Here is a 16,283-nt window from a genome sequence, read left to right as displayed (position 1 = left end):
TTTTATTGTATTTTATACTTCAGTCGTTGACTTCTAAGGCCCTAGCTATTCGATCTGGTCGAGCAACGCCCTAGAGTGAAGCCTAGGTTGCCCGGAACGTAGAAATGACCATAACTTCCACACGGGTTGCAATTATTCGTTTTATATGATGGAAACCCTGTTGTATTTATATCATATTTTATGCTTCTGGCGTTGACTTCTAAGGACCTAACTATTAGATCTGGTGGTGCAACGCACTAGTGTGAAGCCTAGGTTGCGCGGAATGTAGAAATGACCATAACTTTCACACCGGTAGCAATTATTCGTTTTATACGATGGAAAAACTGTTCTATTTATTTTGTATTTTATGCTTCGGGCGTTGACTTCTAAGGCCCTAACTATTCAATCTGTTGGTGCAACGACCAAGGGTGAAGCCTATGTTGCCCGGAAAGTAGAAATGACGTTAACTTTCATACTGGTTGCAATTATTCGTTTTATACGATGGAAAAACTGTTTTATTTATTTTGTATTTTATGCTTCGGGCGTTTACTTCTAAGGCCGTAGCTATTCGATTTGGTGGAGCAACGCCCGAGAGTGGGGCCTAGGTTGCCCTGTACATAGAAATGACCATTACTTTCACACTGTTTGCAAATATACATTATATACGATGGAAAATCTGTTGTATTTATGTTGTATTTTATGCTTCTGGCGTTGACTTCTTAGGCCCTAACTATTCGATCTGGTGGAGCAACGCCCTAGAGTGAAGCCTAGGTTGCCCGGAACGTAGAAATGACCATTACATTCACACTGGTTGCAATTATTCGTCTTATACGTTGGAAAAGCTGTTGTATTAGTATCGTATTTTATGCTTCCGGCGTTGACTTCTTAGGCCCTAAATATTCCATCTGGTGGAACAACGCCCTAGAGTGAAGCCTATGTTGCCCGGAACGTAGAAATGACCATAACTTCCACACTGGTTGCAATTATTCGTTTTATACGATGGAAAAGCTGTTGTATTTATATCGTATTTTATGCTTCTGGCGTTGACTTCTAAGGCCCTAGCTATTCGATTTGGTGGAGCAACGCCCGTGAGTGGAGCCTAGGTTGCCCGGTACGTAGAAATGACCATTACTTTCACACTGTTTGCAAATATACATTATATACGATGGAAAATCTGTTGTATTTATGTTGTATTTTATGCTTCTGGCGTTGACTTCTTATTCCCTAACTATTTGATCTGGTGGTGCACCGCCCTAGAGTGAAGCCTTGGTTGCCCGGAACGTAGAAAAGACCATTACCTTCACACTGGTTGCAATTATTCCTGTTTTACGATGGAAAAACTGTTGCATCTTTATTGTATTTTATGCTTCTGGCGTTGATTTCTAAGGCCCTAATTATTCGATCTGGTGGAGCAACGCCCTACAGCGAAGCCTAGGTTGCCCGGAACGTTGAAATGACCATTATATTCACACTGGTTGCAATTATTCGTCGTATACGATGGAAAAGCTGTTGTATTTATATCGTATTTTATGCTTCCGGCATTGACTTCTTAGGCCCTAACTATTCCATCTGGTGGAACAACGCCCTTGGGTGAAGCCTAGGTTGCGCGGAATGTAGAAATGACCATAACGTTCACACTGGTAGCAATTATTCGTTTTATACGATGGAAAAACAGTTTTATTTATTTTGTATTTTATGCTTCGGGCATTGACCTCTAAGGCCCTAACTACACAATCCGTTGGAGCAACGCCCTAGGGTGAAGCCTACGTTGCCCGGAAAGTAGAAATGACCATAACTTTAATCCTGGTTGCTATTATTCGTTTTATATGATGGAAAAACTGTTGTATTCATATAGTGTTTTATGCTTCTGGCGTTGACTTCTTAGGCCCTAACTATTCCATCTGGTGGAACAACGCCCTTGGGTGAAGCCTAGGTTGCCTGGAACGTAGAAATGACCATCACTTTCACACGGGTTGCAATTATTCCTGTTATAGGATGGAAAGACTGTTGCATTTTTATTGTATTTTATACTTCAGGCGTTGACTTCTAAGGCCCCAGCTATTCGATCTGGTCGAGCAACGCCCTAGAGTGAAGCCTACGTTGCCCGGTACGTAGAAATGACCATTACTTTCACACTGGTTGCAATTGTTCGTTTTATACGATGGAAAAGCTGTTGTATTTTAATTGTATTTTATGCTTCTGTCGTTGACTGCTAAGGTCCTAGCTATACGATCTGGTGCGGCAACGTCCAAGAGTGAAGTCTATGTTGCCGGGAACGTAGAAATGACCATCACTTTCACACGGGCTGCAATTATTCCTGTTATAGGATGGAAAGACTGTTGTATTTATATTGTATCTAATGCGTCTGGCGATCACTTCCTACGCCCTAACTATGCGATCTGGTGGAACAACGCCCTCGGGTATAGCCTAGGTTGCCCGGAACGTAGAAATGACAATAACTTTTACACTGGTAGCAATTATTCGTTTTATACAATGGAAAAACTGTTCTATTTATTTTGTATTTAATGCTTTGGGCGTTGACTTCTAAGGCCCTAACGGTTTGATCTGGTGGAGCAACGCCCTAGAGTGAAGCCTAGGTTGCCCGGAGAGTAGAAATGACCATAACTTTCATCCTGGTTGCAATTATGCGTTTTATATGATGGAAAAACTGTTGTATTTATATAGTGTTCTGTGCTTCTGGCGTTGACTTCTTAGTCCCTAACTATTCCATCTGGTGGAACAACGCCCTAGGGTGAAGCCTAGGTAACCTGGAACGTAGAAATGACCATCACTTTCACACGGGTTGCAATTATTCCTGTTATAGGATGGAAAGACTGTTGTATTTTTATTGTATTTTATACTTCAGTCGTTGACTTCTAAGGCCCTAGCTATTCGATCTGGTCGAGCAACGCCCTAGAGTGAAGCCTAGGTTGCCCGGAACGTAGAAATGACCATAACTTCCACACGGGTTGCAATTATTCGTTTTATATGATGGAAACCCTGTTGTATTTATATCATATTTTATGCTTCTGGCGTTGACTTCTAAGGACCTAACTATTAGATCTGGTGGTGCAACGCACTAGTGTGAAGCCTAGGTTGCGCGGAATGTAGAAATGACCATAACTTTCACACCGGTAGCAATTATTCGTTTTATACGATGGAAAAACTGTTCTATTTATTTTGTATTTTATGCTTCGGGCGTTGACTTCTAAGGCCCTAACTATTCAATCTGTTGGTGCAACGACCAAGGGTGAAGCCTATGTTGCCCGGAAAGTAGAAATGACGTTAACTTTCATACTGGTTGCAATTATTCGTTTTATACGATGGAAAAACTGTTTTATTTATTTTGTATTTTATGCTTCGGGCGTTTACTTCTAAGGCCGTAGCTATTCGATTTGGTGGAGCAACGCCCGAGAGTGGGGCCTAGGTTGCCCTGTACATAGAAATGACCATTACTTTCACACTGTTTGCAAATATACATTATATACGATGGAAAATCTGTTGTATTTATGTTGTATTTTATGCTTCTGGCGTTGACTTCTTAGGCCCTAACTATTCGATCTGGTGGAGCAACGCCCTAGAGTGAAGCCTAGGTTGCCCGGAACGTAGAAATGACCATTACATTCACACTGGTTGCAATTATTCGTCTTATACGTTGGAAAAGCTGTTGTATTAGTATCGTATTTTATGCTTCTGGCGTTGACTTCTAAGGACCTAACTATTCGATCTGGTGGAGAAACGCCCTAGAGTGAAGCCTAGGTTGCGCGGAACGTACAAATGACCAAAACGTTCACACTGGTAGCAATTATTCGTTTTATACGATGGAAAAACTGTTTTATTTATTTTGTATTTTATGCTTCTGGCGTTGACTTCTAAGGCCCTAACTATTAGACCTGGTGGAGCAACGCCCTAGAGTGAAGCCTAGGTTGCCCGGGAAGTAGAAATGACCATAACATTCACACTGGTTGCTATTATTCGTTTTATACGATGGAAAAGCTGTTATATTTATATTGCATATTATGCTTCTGGCATAGAAATCTAAGTCCCTAGCAATTCCATCTGGTGGAGCAGCACCCTAGCGTGATGCCTAGGTTGCCCGGAACGTTGAAATGACCATAACTTTCACACTGGTTGCTATTATTCCTTTTATACGATGGAAAAGCTGTTAAATTTATATTGCACTTTATGTTTCTGGCATTGAATTCCCAGTCCCTAGCAATTCCATCTGGTGGAGCAACACCCTAGAGTGAAGCCTAGGTTGCCCGGAACGTAGAAGTGACCATTACTTCCACACTGTTTGCAAATATACATTATATACGATGGAAAAGCTGTTGTACTTATATTGTAATTTATGCTTCTGGCGTTGACTTCTTAGGCCCTAACTATTTGATCTGGTGGAGCACCGCCCTAGAGTGAAGCCTAGGTTGCCCGGAACGTAGAACATACCATTACCTTCACACTGGTTGCAATTATTCCTGTTATACGATGGAAAAACTGTTGCACCTTTATTGTATTTTATGCTTCTGGCGTTGACTGCATAGGCCCAAACCATTCGATCTGGTGGAGCAACGTCCTAGAGTGAAGCCTAGGTTGACCGGCACGTAGAAATGACCATAACTTTCACACTGGTTACCATTATTCGTTTTATATGATGGAAAAGCTGTTGTATTTATATCGTATTTTATGCTTCTCTCGTTGACTTTGAAGGCCGTAGCTATTAGATGTGGTGGAGCAACGCCCTAGAGTGTCGCATGGGTTGCCCGGGACGTAGAAATGACCATTACTTTCACAATGTTTGCAAATATTCATTTTATACGATGGAAAAACTGTTGTACTTATATTGTATTTTATTCTTCTGGCGTTGAATTCTAAGTCCCTAGCTATTCTATCTGGTGGAGCAACGCCCTAGTGTGAAACCTAGGTTACCCGGAACGTAGACATGACCGTTACTTTCACACTGTTTGCAATTATTCATTTTATACGATGGAAAAGCTGTTGTATTTATATTGTATTTTATGCTCCTGGCGTTGACTTCTAAGGCCGTAGCTATTAGATGTGGTGGAGCAACGCCCTAGAGTGCAGCCTAGGTTAACCGGAACGTAGAAATGACCATTACTTTCACACTGTTTGCAATTATTCATTTTATACGGTGGAAAAGCTGTTGTATTTATATTGTATTTTATGCTCCTGGCGTTGCCTTCTTAGGCCCTAACAGTTCCATCTGGTGGAACAACGCCCTAGACTGAAGCCTAGGTTACCCGGAACGTAGAAATGACCAGTACTTTCACACTGTTTGCAGATACTCCTGCTATACGATGGAAAAACTGTTGCATCTTTATTGAATTTTATGCTTCTGGCGTTGACTTCGAAGGCACTAACTATTCTATCTGGTGGAGCAACGCCCTAGAGAGAAGCCTAGGTTGCCCGGAACGTTGAAATGACCATCACTTTCTAACTGGTTGCAATTATTCCTGTTATATGATGGAAAAACTGTTGTATTTTTATTGCATTTTATGCTTCGTGCATTGACTTCTAAGGTCCTAACTATTCAATCTGTAGGAGCAACGCCCTAGAGTGAAGCCTAGGTTGCCCGGAACGTAGAATCGGCCATCACTTTCAAACTGGTTGCAATTATTCCTGTTATATGATGGAAACACTGTTGTACTTTTATTGCATTTTATGCTTCGGGCGTTGACTTCTGAGGCCGTAGCTATTCGATGTGGTGGATGAACGCCATAGAGTGAAGCCTAGGTTGCTCGGAACGAAGAAATGACCATAACTTTCATACTGTTTGCAATCATTCGTTTTATATGATGGAAGAACTGTTGTATTTATATTGTATTTTATGCTGCTGGCGTTCACTTCTTAGGCCCTAACTATTCAATCTGGTGGAACAACGCCCTAGGGTGAAGTCTAGGTTGCGCGGAACGTAGAAATGGCCATAACTTTCACACTGGTAGCAATTATTCGTTTTATACGATGGAATAACTGTTTTATTTATTTTGCATTTTATGCTTCTGGCGTTGACTTCTAGGGCCCTAACTATTCGATCTGGTGGAGCAACGCCCAAGAGTGAAGCCTAGGTTGCCCGGAAAGTAGAAATGACCATAACTTCCACACTGGTTGCAATTATTCGTTTTATAGGATGGAAAAGCTGTTGTATTTATACCGTATTTTATGCTTCTGGCGTTGACTTCTAAGGACCTAACTATTCGATCTGGTGGAGAAACGCCCTAGAGTGAAGCCTAGGTTGCGCGGAACGTACAAATGACCAAAACGTTCACACTGGTAGCAATTATTCGTTTTATACGATGGAAAAACTGTTTTATTTATTTTGTATTTTATGCTTCTGGCGTTGACTTCTAAGGCCCTAACTATTCGATCTGGTGGAGCAACGCCCTAGAGTGAATCCTAGGTTGCCCGGAGAGTAGAAATGACCATAACTTTCATCCTGGTTGCAATTATGCGTTTTATATGATGGAAAAACTGTTGTATTTATATAGTGTTCTGTGCTTCTGGCGTTGACTTCTTAGTCCCTAACTATTCCATCTGGTGGAACAACGCCCTAGGGTGAAGCCTAGGTAACCTGGAACGTAGAAATGACCATCACTTTCACACGGGTTGCAATTATTCCTGTTATAGGATGGAAAGACTGTTGTATTTTTATTGTATTTTATACTTCAGTCGTTGACTTCTAAGGCCCTAGCTATTCGATCTGGTCGAGCAACGTCCTAGAGTGAAGCCTAGGTTGACCGGCACGTAGAAATGACCATAACTTTCACACTGGTTACCATTATTCGTTTTATATGATGGAAAAGCTGTTGTATTTATATCGTATTTTATGCTTCTCTCGTTGACTTTGAAGGCCGTAGCTATTAGATGTGGTGGAGCAACGCCCTAGAGTGTCGCATGGGTTGCCCGGGACGTAGAAATGACCATTACTTTCACAATGTTTGCAAATATTCATTTTATACGATGGAAAAACTGTTGTACTTATATTGTATTTTATTCTTCTGGCGTTGAATTCTAAGTCCCTAGCTATTCTATCTGGTGGAGCAACGCCCTAGTGTGAAACCTAGGTTACCCGGAACGTAGACATGACCGTTACTTTCACACTGTTTGCAATTATTCATTTTATACGATGGAAAAGCTGTTGTATTTATATTGTATTTTATGCTCCTGGCGTTGACTTCTAAGGCCGTAGCTATTAGATGTGGTGGAGCAACGCCCTAGAGTGCAGCCTAGGTTAACCGGAACGTAGAAATGACCATTACTTTCACACTGTTTGCAATTATTCATTTTATACGGTGGAAAAGCTGTTGTATTTATATTGTATTTTATGCTCCTGGCGTTGCCTTCTTAGGCCCTAACAGTTCCATCTGGTGGAACAACGCCCTAGACTGAAGCCTAGGTTACCCGGAACGTAGAAATGACCAGTACTTTCACACTGTTTGCAGATACTCCTGCTATACGATGGAAAAACTGTTGCATCTTTATTGAATTTTATGCTTCTGGCGTTGACTTCGAAGGCACTAACTATTCTATCTGGTGGAGCAACGCCCTAGAGAGAAGCCTAGGTTGCCCGGAACGTTGAAATGACCATCACTTTCTAACTGGTTGCAATTATTCCTGTTATATGATGGAAAAACTGTTGTATTTTTATTGCATTTTATGCTTCGTGCATTGACTTCTAAGGTCCTAACTATTCAATCTGTAGGAGCAACGCCCTAGAGTGAAGCCTAGGTTGCCCGGAACGTAGAATCGGCCATCACTTTCAAACTGGTTGCAATTATTCCTGTTATATGATGGAAACACTGTTGTACTTTTATTGCATTTTATGCTTCGGGCGTTGACTTCTGAGGCCGTAGCTATTCGATGTGGTGGATGAACGCCATAGAGTGAAGCCTAGGTTGCTCGGAACGAAGAAATGACCATAACTTTCATACTGTTTGCAATCATTCGTTTTATATGATGGAAGAACTGTTGTATTTATATTGTATTTTATGCTGCTGGCGTTCACTTCTTAGGCCCTAACTATTCAATCTGGTGGAACAACGCCCTAGGGTGAAGCCTAGGTTGCGCGGAACGTAGAAATGGCCATAACTTTCACATTGGTAGCAATTATTCGTTTTATACGATGGAATAACTGTTTTATTTATTTTGCATTTTATGCTTCTGGCGTTGACTTCTAGGGCCCTAACTATTCGATCTGGTGGAGCAACGCCCAAGAGTGAAGCCTAGGTTGCCCGGAAAGTAGAAATGACCATAACTTCCACACTGGTTGCAATTATTCGTTTTATAGGATGGGAAAGCTGTTGTATTTATACCGTATTTTATGCTTCTGGCGTTGACTTCTAAGGACCTAACTATTCGATCTGGTGGAGAAACGCCCTAGAGTGAAGCCTAGGTTGCGCGGAACGTACAAATGACCAAAACGTTCACACTGGTAGCAATTATTCGTTTTATACGATGGAAAAACTGTTTTATTTATTTTGTATTTTATGCTTCTGGCGTTGACTTCTAAGGCCCTAACTATTCGATCTGGTGGAGCAACGCCCTAGAGTGAATCCTAGGTTGCCCGGAGAGTAGAAATGACCATAACTTTCATCCTGGTTGCAATTATGCGTTTTATATGATGGAAAAACTGTTGTATTTATATAGTGTTCTGTGCTTCTGGCGTTGACTTCTTAGTCCCTAACTATTCCATCTGGTGGAACAACGCCCTAGGGTGAAGCCTAGGTAACCTGGAACGTAGAAATGACCATCACTTTCACACGGGTTGCAATTATTCCTGTTATAGGATGGAAAGACTGTTGTATTTTTATTGTATTTTATACTTCAGTCGTTGACTTCTAAGGCCCTAGCTATTCGATCTGGTCGAGCAACGCCCTAGAGTGAAGCCTAGGTTGCCCGGAACGTAGAAATGACCATAACTTCCACACGGGTTGCAATTATTCGTTTTATATGATGGAAACCCTGTTGTATTTATATCATATTTTATGCTTCTGGCGTTGACTTCTAAGGACCTAACTATTAGATCTGGTGGTGCAACGCACTAGTGTGAAGCCTAGGTTGCGCGGAATGTAGAAATGACCATAACTTTCACACCGGTAGCAATTATTCGTTTTATACGATGGAAAAACTGTTCTATTTATTTTGTATTTTATGCTTCGGGCGTTGACTTCTAAGGCCCTAACTATTCAATCTGTTGGTGCAACGACCAAGGGTGAAGCCTATGTTGCCCGGAAAGTAGAAATGACGTTAACTTTCATACTGGTTGCAATTATTCGTTTTATACGATGGAAAAACTGTTTTATTTATTTTGTATTTTATGCTTCGGGCGTTTACTTCTAAGGCCGTAGCTATTCGATTTGGTGGAGCAACGCCCGAGAGTGGGGCCTAGGTTGCCCTGTACATAGAAATGACCATTACTTTCACACTGTTTGCAAATATACATTATATACGATGGAAAATCTGTTGTATTTATGTTGTATTTTATGCTTCTGGCGTTGACTTCTTAGGCCCTAACTATTCGATCTGGTGGAGCAACGCCCTAGAGTGAAGCCTAGGTTGCCCGGAACGTAGAAATGACCATTACATTCACACTGGTTGCAATTATTCGTCTTATACGTTGGAAAAGCTGTTGTATTAGTATCGTATTTTATGCTTCCGGCGTTGACTTCTTAGGCCCTAAATATTCCATCTGGTGGAACAACGCCCTAGAGTGAAGCCTATGTTGCCCGGAACGTAGAAATGACCATAACTTCCACACTGGTTGCAATTATTCGTTTTATACGATGGAAAAGCTGTTGTATTTATATCGTATTTTATGCTTCTGGCGTTGACTTCTAAGGCCCTAGCTATTCGATTTGGTGGAGCAACGCCCGTGAGTGGAGCCTAGGTTGCCCGGTACGTAGAAATGACCATTACTTTCACACTGTTTGCAAATATACATTATATACGATGGAAAATCTGTTGTATTTATGTTGTATTTTATGCTTCTGGCGTTGACTTCTTATTCCCTAACTATTTGATCTGGTGGTGCACCGCCCTAGAGTGAAGCCTTGGTTGCCCGGAACGTAGAAAAGACCATTACCTTCACACTGGTTGCAATTATTCCTGTTTTACGATGGAAAAACTGTTGCATCTTTATTGTATTTTATGCTTCTGGCGTTGATTTCTAAGGCCCTAATTATTCGATCTGGTGGAGCAACGCCCTACAGCGAAGCCTAGGTTGCCCGGAACGTTGAAATGACCATTATATTCACACTGGTTGCAATTATTCGTCGTATACGATGGAAAAGCTGTTGTATTTATATCGTATTTTATGCTTCCGGCATTGACTTCTTAGGCCCTAACTATTCCATCTGGTGGAACAACGCCCTTGGGTGAAGCCTAGGTTGCGCGGAATGTAGAAATGACCATAACGTTCACACTGGTAGCAATTATTCGTTTTATACGATGGAAAAACAGTTTTATTTATTTTGTATTTTATGCTTCGGGCATTGACCTCTAAGGCCCTAACTACACAATCCGTTGGAGCAACGCCCTAGGGTGAAGCCTACGTTGCCCGGAAAGTAGAAATGACCATAACTTTAATCCTGGTTGCTATTATTCGTTTTATATGATGGAAAAACTGTTGTATTCATATAGTGTTTTATGCTTCTGGCGTTGACTTCTTAGGCCCTAACTATTCCATCTGGTGGAACAACGCCCTTGGGTGAAGCCTAGGTTGCCTGGAACGTAGAAATGACCATCACTTTCACACGGGTTGCAATTATTCCTGTTATAGGATGGAAAGACTGTTGCATTTTTATTGTATTTTATACTTCAGGCGTTGACTTCTAAGGCCCCAGCTATTCGATCTGGTCGAGCAACGCCCTAGAGTGAAGCCTACGTTGCCCGGTACGTAGAAATGACCATTACTTTCACACTGGTTGCAATTGTTCGTTTTATACGATGGAAAAGCTGTTGTATTTTAATTGTATTTTATGCTTCTGTCGTTGACTGCTAAGGTCCTAGCTATACGATCTGGTGCGGCAACGTCCAAGAGTGAAGTCTATGTTGCCGGGAACGTAGAAATGACCATCACTTTCACACGGGCTGCAATTATTCCTGTTATAGGATGGAAAGACTGTTGTATTTATATTGTATCTAATGCGTCTGGCGATCACTTCCTACGCCCTAACTATGCGATCTGGTGGAACAACGCCCTCGGGTATAGCCTAGGTTGCCCGGAACGTAGAAATGACAATAACTTTTACACTGGTAGCAATTATTCGTTTTATACAATGGAAAAACTGTTCTATTTATTTTGTATTTAATGCTTCGGGCGTTGACTTCTAAGGCCCTAACGGTTTGATCTGGTGGAGCAACGCCCTAGAGTGAAGCCTAGGTTGCCCGGAGAGTAGAAATGACCATAACTTTCATCCTGGTTGCAATTATGCGTTTTATATGATGGAAAAACTGTTGTATTTATATAGTGTTCTGTGCTTCTGGCGTTGACTTCTTAGTCCCTAACTATTCCATCTGGTGGAACAACGCCCTAGGGTGAAGCCTAGGTAACCTGGAACGTAGAAATGACCATCACTTTCACACGGGTTGCAATTATTCCTGTTATAGGATGGAAAGACTGTTGTATTTTTATTGTATTTTATACTTCAGTCGTTGACTTCTAAGGCCCTAGCTATTCGATCTGGTCGAGCAACGCCCTAGAGTGAAGCCTAGGTTGCCCGGAACGTAGAAATGACCATAACTTCCACACGGGTTGCAATTATTCGTTTTATATGATGGAAACCCTGTTGTATTTATATCATATTTTATGCTTCTGGCGTTGACTTCTAAGGACCTAACTATTAGATCTGGTGGTGCAACGCACTAGTGTGAAGCCTAGGTTGCGCGGAATGTAGAAATGACCATAACTTTCACACCGGTAGCAATTATTCGTTTTATACGATGGAAAAACTGTTCTATTTATTTTGTATTTTATGCTTCGGGCGTTGACTTCTAAGGCCCTAACTATTCAATCTGTTGGTGCAACGACCAAGGGTGAAGCCTATGTTGCCCGGAAAGTAGAAATGACGTTAACTTTCATACTGGTTGCAATTATTCGTTTTATACGATGGAAAAACTGTTTTATTTATTTTGTATTTTATGCTTCGGGCGTTTACTTCTAAGGCCGTAGCTATTCGATTTGGTGGAGCAACGCCCGAGAGTGGGGCCTAGGTTGCCCTGTACATAGAAATGACCATTACTTTCACACTGTTTGCAAATATACATTATATACGATGGAAAATCTGTTGTATTTATGTTGTATTTTATGCTTCTGGCGTTGACTTCTTAGGCCCTAACTATTCGATCTGGTGGAGCAACGCCCTAGAGTGAAGCCTAGGTTGCCCGGAACGTAGAAATGACCATTACATTCACACTGGTTGCAATTATTCGTCTTATACGTTGGAAAAGCTGTTGTATTAGTATCGTATTTTATGCTTCCGGCGTTGACTTCTTAGGCCCTAAATATTCCATCTGGTGGAACAACGCCCTAGAGTGAAGCCTATGTTGCCCGGAACGTAGAAATGACCATAACTTCCACACTGGTTGCAATTATTCGTTTTATACGATGGAAAAGCTGTTGTATTTATATCGTATTTTATGCTTCTGGCGTTGACTTCTAAGGCCCTAGCTATTCGATTTGGTGGAGCAACGCCCGTGAGTGGAGCCTAGGTTGCCCGGTACGTAGAAATGACCATTACTTTCACACTGTTTGCAAATATACATTATATACGATGGAAAATCTGTTGTATTTATGTTGTATTTTATGCTTCTGGCGTTGACTTCTTATTCCCTAACTATTTGATCTGGTGGTGCACCGCCCTAGAGTGAAGCCTTGGTTGCCCGGAACGTAGAAAAGACCATTACCTTCACACTGGTTGCAATTATTCCTGTTTTACGATGGAAAAACTGTTGCATCTTTATTGTATTTTATGCTTCTGGCGTTGATTTCTAAGGCCCTAATTATTCGATCTGGTGGAGCAACGCCCTACAGCGAAGCCTAGGTTGCCCGGAACGTTGAAATGACCATTATATTCACACTGGTTGCAATTATTCGTCGTATACGATGGAAAAGCTGTTGTATTTATATCGTATTTTATGCTTCCGGCATTGACTTCTTAGGCCCTAACTATTCCATCTGGTGGAACAACGCCCTTGGGTGAAGCCTAGGTTGCGCGGAATGTAGAAATGACCATAACGTTCACACTGGTAGCAATTATTCGTTTTATACGATGGAAAAACAGTTTTATTTATTTTGTATTTTATGCTTCGGGCATTGACCTCTAAGGCCCTAACTACTCAATCCGTTGGAGCAACGCCCTAGAGTGAAGCCTAGGTTGCCCGGAACGTAGAAATGACCATAACTTTCACACTGGTTGCTACTATTCGTTTTATACGATGGAAAAACTGTTATATTTATATTGTATTTTATGCCTCTGGCGTTGACTTCTGAGGCCGTTGCTTTTCGATGTGGTGGAAGAACGCCATAGAGTGAAGCCTAGGTAGCCCGGAACGTAGAAATGTCCATATCTTTCACACTGTTTGCAATTATTCGTTTTATACGATGGAAAAACTTTTGTACTTATATTGTATTGTATGCTTCTGGCGTTGACTTCTAAGGCCCTAGCTATTCGATTCGGTGGAGCAACGCCCGAGAGTGGTGCCTAGGTTGCCCGGTACGTAGAAATGACCATTACTTTCACACTGTTTGCAAATATACATTATATACGATGGAAAATCTGTTGTATTTATACCGTATTTTATGCTTCTGGCGTTGACTTCTTATGGCCTAGCTATTCCATCTGGTGGAACAACGCCCTAGGGTGAAGCCTAGGTTGCCCGGAACGTAGAAATGACCATCACTTTCAAACTGGTTGCAATTATTCCTGCTTTACGGTGGAAAAACTGTTGCATCTTTATTGTATTTTATGCTTCTGGCGTTGATTTCTAAGGCCCTAATTATTCGATCTGGTGGAGCAACGCCCTAGAGTGAAGCCTGGGCTGCCCAGAACGTAGAAATGACCATTACATTCTCACTGGTTGCAATTATTCGTCTTATACGATGGAAAAGCTGTTGTATTTATATCGTATTTTATGCTTCTGGCGTTGACTTCTTAGTCTCTAACTATTCCATCTGGTGGAACAACGCCCTAGGGTGAAGCCTAGGTAACCTGGAACGTAGAAATGACCATCACCTTCACACGGGTTGCAATTATTCCTGTTATAGGATGGAAAGACTGTTGTATTTTTATTGTATTTTATACTTCAGGCGTTGACTTCTAAGGCCCTAGCTATTCGATCTGGTCGAGCAACGCCCTAGAGTGAAGCCTAGGTTGCCCGGAACGTAGAAATGACCATAACTTCCACACGGGTTGCAATGATTCGTTTTATACGATGGAAACCCTGTTGTATTTATATCATATTTTATGCTTCTGGCGTTGACTTCTAAGGACCTAACTATTCGATCTGGTGGAGCAACGCACTACTGTGAAGCCTAGGTTGCGCGGAATGTAGAAATGACCATAACGTTCACACTGGTAGCAATTATTCGGTTTAAACGATGGAAAAGCAGTTTTATTTATTTTGTATTTTATGCTTCTGGCGTTGACTTCTAAGGCCCTAACTATTCGATCTGGTGGAGGAACGCCGTAGAGTGAAGCCTAGCTTGCCCGGAACGGAGAAATGACCATAACTTTCACACCAGTAGCAATTATTCGTTTTATACGATGGAAAATCTGTTCTATTTATTATGTAATTTATGCTTCGGGCGTTGACTTCTATGGCCCTAACTATTCAATCTGTTGGTGCAACGACCTAGGGTGAAGCCTATGTTGCCCGGAAAGTAGAAATGACGTTAACTTTCATACTGGTTGCAATTATTCGTTTTATGCGATGGAAAAACTGTTTTATTTATTTTGTATTTTATGCTTCTGGCGTTGACTTCTAAGGCCCTAACTATTCGATCTGGTGGAGCAACGCCCTAGAGTGAAGCCTAGGTTGCCCGGAAAGTAGAAATGACCATAACTTTCATCCTGGTTGCAATTATTCGTTTTATAGGATGGAAAAACTGTTGTATTTATTCTGTATTTTATGCTTCGGGCGTTGACTTCTAAGGCCCTAACTATTCGATTTGGTGGCGGAACGCCCTAGAGTGACGCCTAGGTTGCCCGGAACGTAGAAATGACCATTACTTTCACAATGTTTGCAATTATTCATTTTATGCGATGGAAAAGCTTTTGTACTTATATTGTATTTTATTCTTCTGGCGTTGACTTCTTAGGCCCTAATTATTCGATCTGGTGGAGCAACGCCCTAGAGTGTATCCTAGGCTGCCCAGAACGTAGAAATGACCAGTATTTTCACACTGGCTGCAGTTATTCATTTTGTGCGCTGGAAAAGCCCTTCTATTTATATTGTATTTTATGCTTCTAGCGTTGACTTCTCAGGCCCTAAATATTCGATCTGTTGGAACAACGCCCTAGATTGAAGCCGAGGTTGCCCGGAACGTAGAAATGACCATGACTTTCACACTGGTTGCAATTACTCGTTTTATACGATGGAAAAGCTGTTGTATTTATATCGTATTTTATGCATCTGGCGTTGACTTCTAAGGACCTAACTATTCGATCTGGTGGAGCAACGCCATAGAGTGAAGCCTAGGTCGCTCGGAACGAAGAAATGACCATAACGTTCTCACTGGTAGCAATTATTCGTTTTATACGATGGAAAAACTGTTTTATTTATTTTGTATTTTATGCTTCTGGCGTTCACTTCTAAGGCCCTAACTATTCGATCTGGTGGAGCAACGCCCTAGAGTGAAGCCTAGGTTGCCCGGAAAGTACAAATGACCATAACTTTCATCCTGGTTGCAATTATTCGTTTTATATGATGGAAAAACTGTTGTATTTATATAGTGTTTTATGCTTCTGGCGTTGACTTCTTAGTCCCTAACTATTCCATCTGGTGGAACAACGCCCTAGGGTGAAGCCTAGGTTACCTGGAACGTAGAAATGACCATCACTTTCACACGGGTTTCAATTATTCCTGTTATAGGATGGAAAGACTGTTGTATTTTTATTGTATCTTATACTTCAGGCGTTGACTTCTAAGGCCCTAGCTATTCGATCTGGTCGAGCAACGCCCTAGAGTGAAGCCTAGGTTGCCCGGAACGCAGAAATGACCATAACTTCCACACTGGTTGCAATTATTCGTTTTATACGATGGAAAAGCTGTTGTATTTATATCGTATTTTA

This window comes from Calliopsis andreniformis, unplaced genomic scaffold (genome assembly GCF_051401765.1).
Source record: "Calliopsis andreniformis isolate RMS-2024a unplaced genomic scaffold, iyCalAndr_principal scaffold0002, whole genome shotgun sequence".
NCBI classification, from domain to species: domain Eukaryota; kingdom Metazoa; phylum Arthropoda; class Insecta; order Hymenoptera; family Andrenidae; genus Calliopsis; species Calliopsis andreniformis.
The sequence above is the reverse complement of the archived record's forward strand: the minus strand, read 5'-3'. Positions refer to the sequence as shown.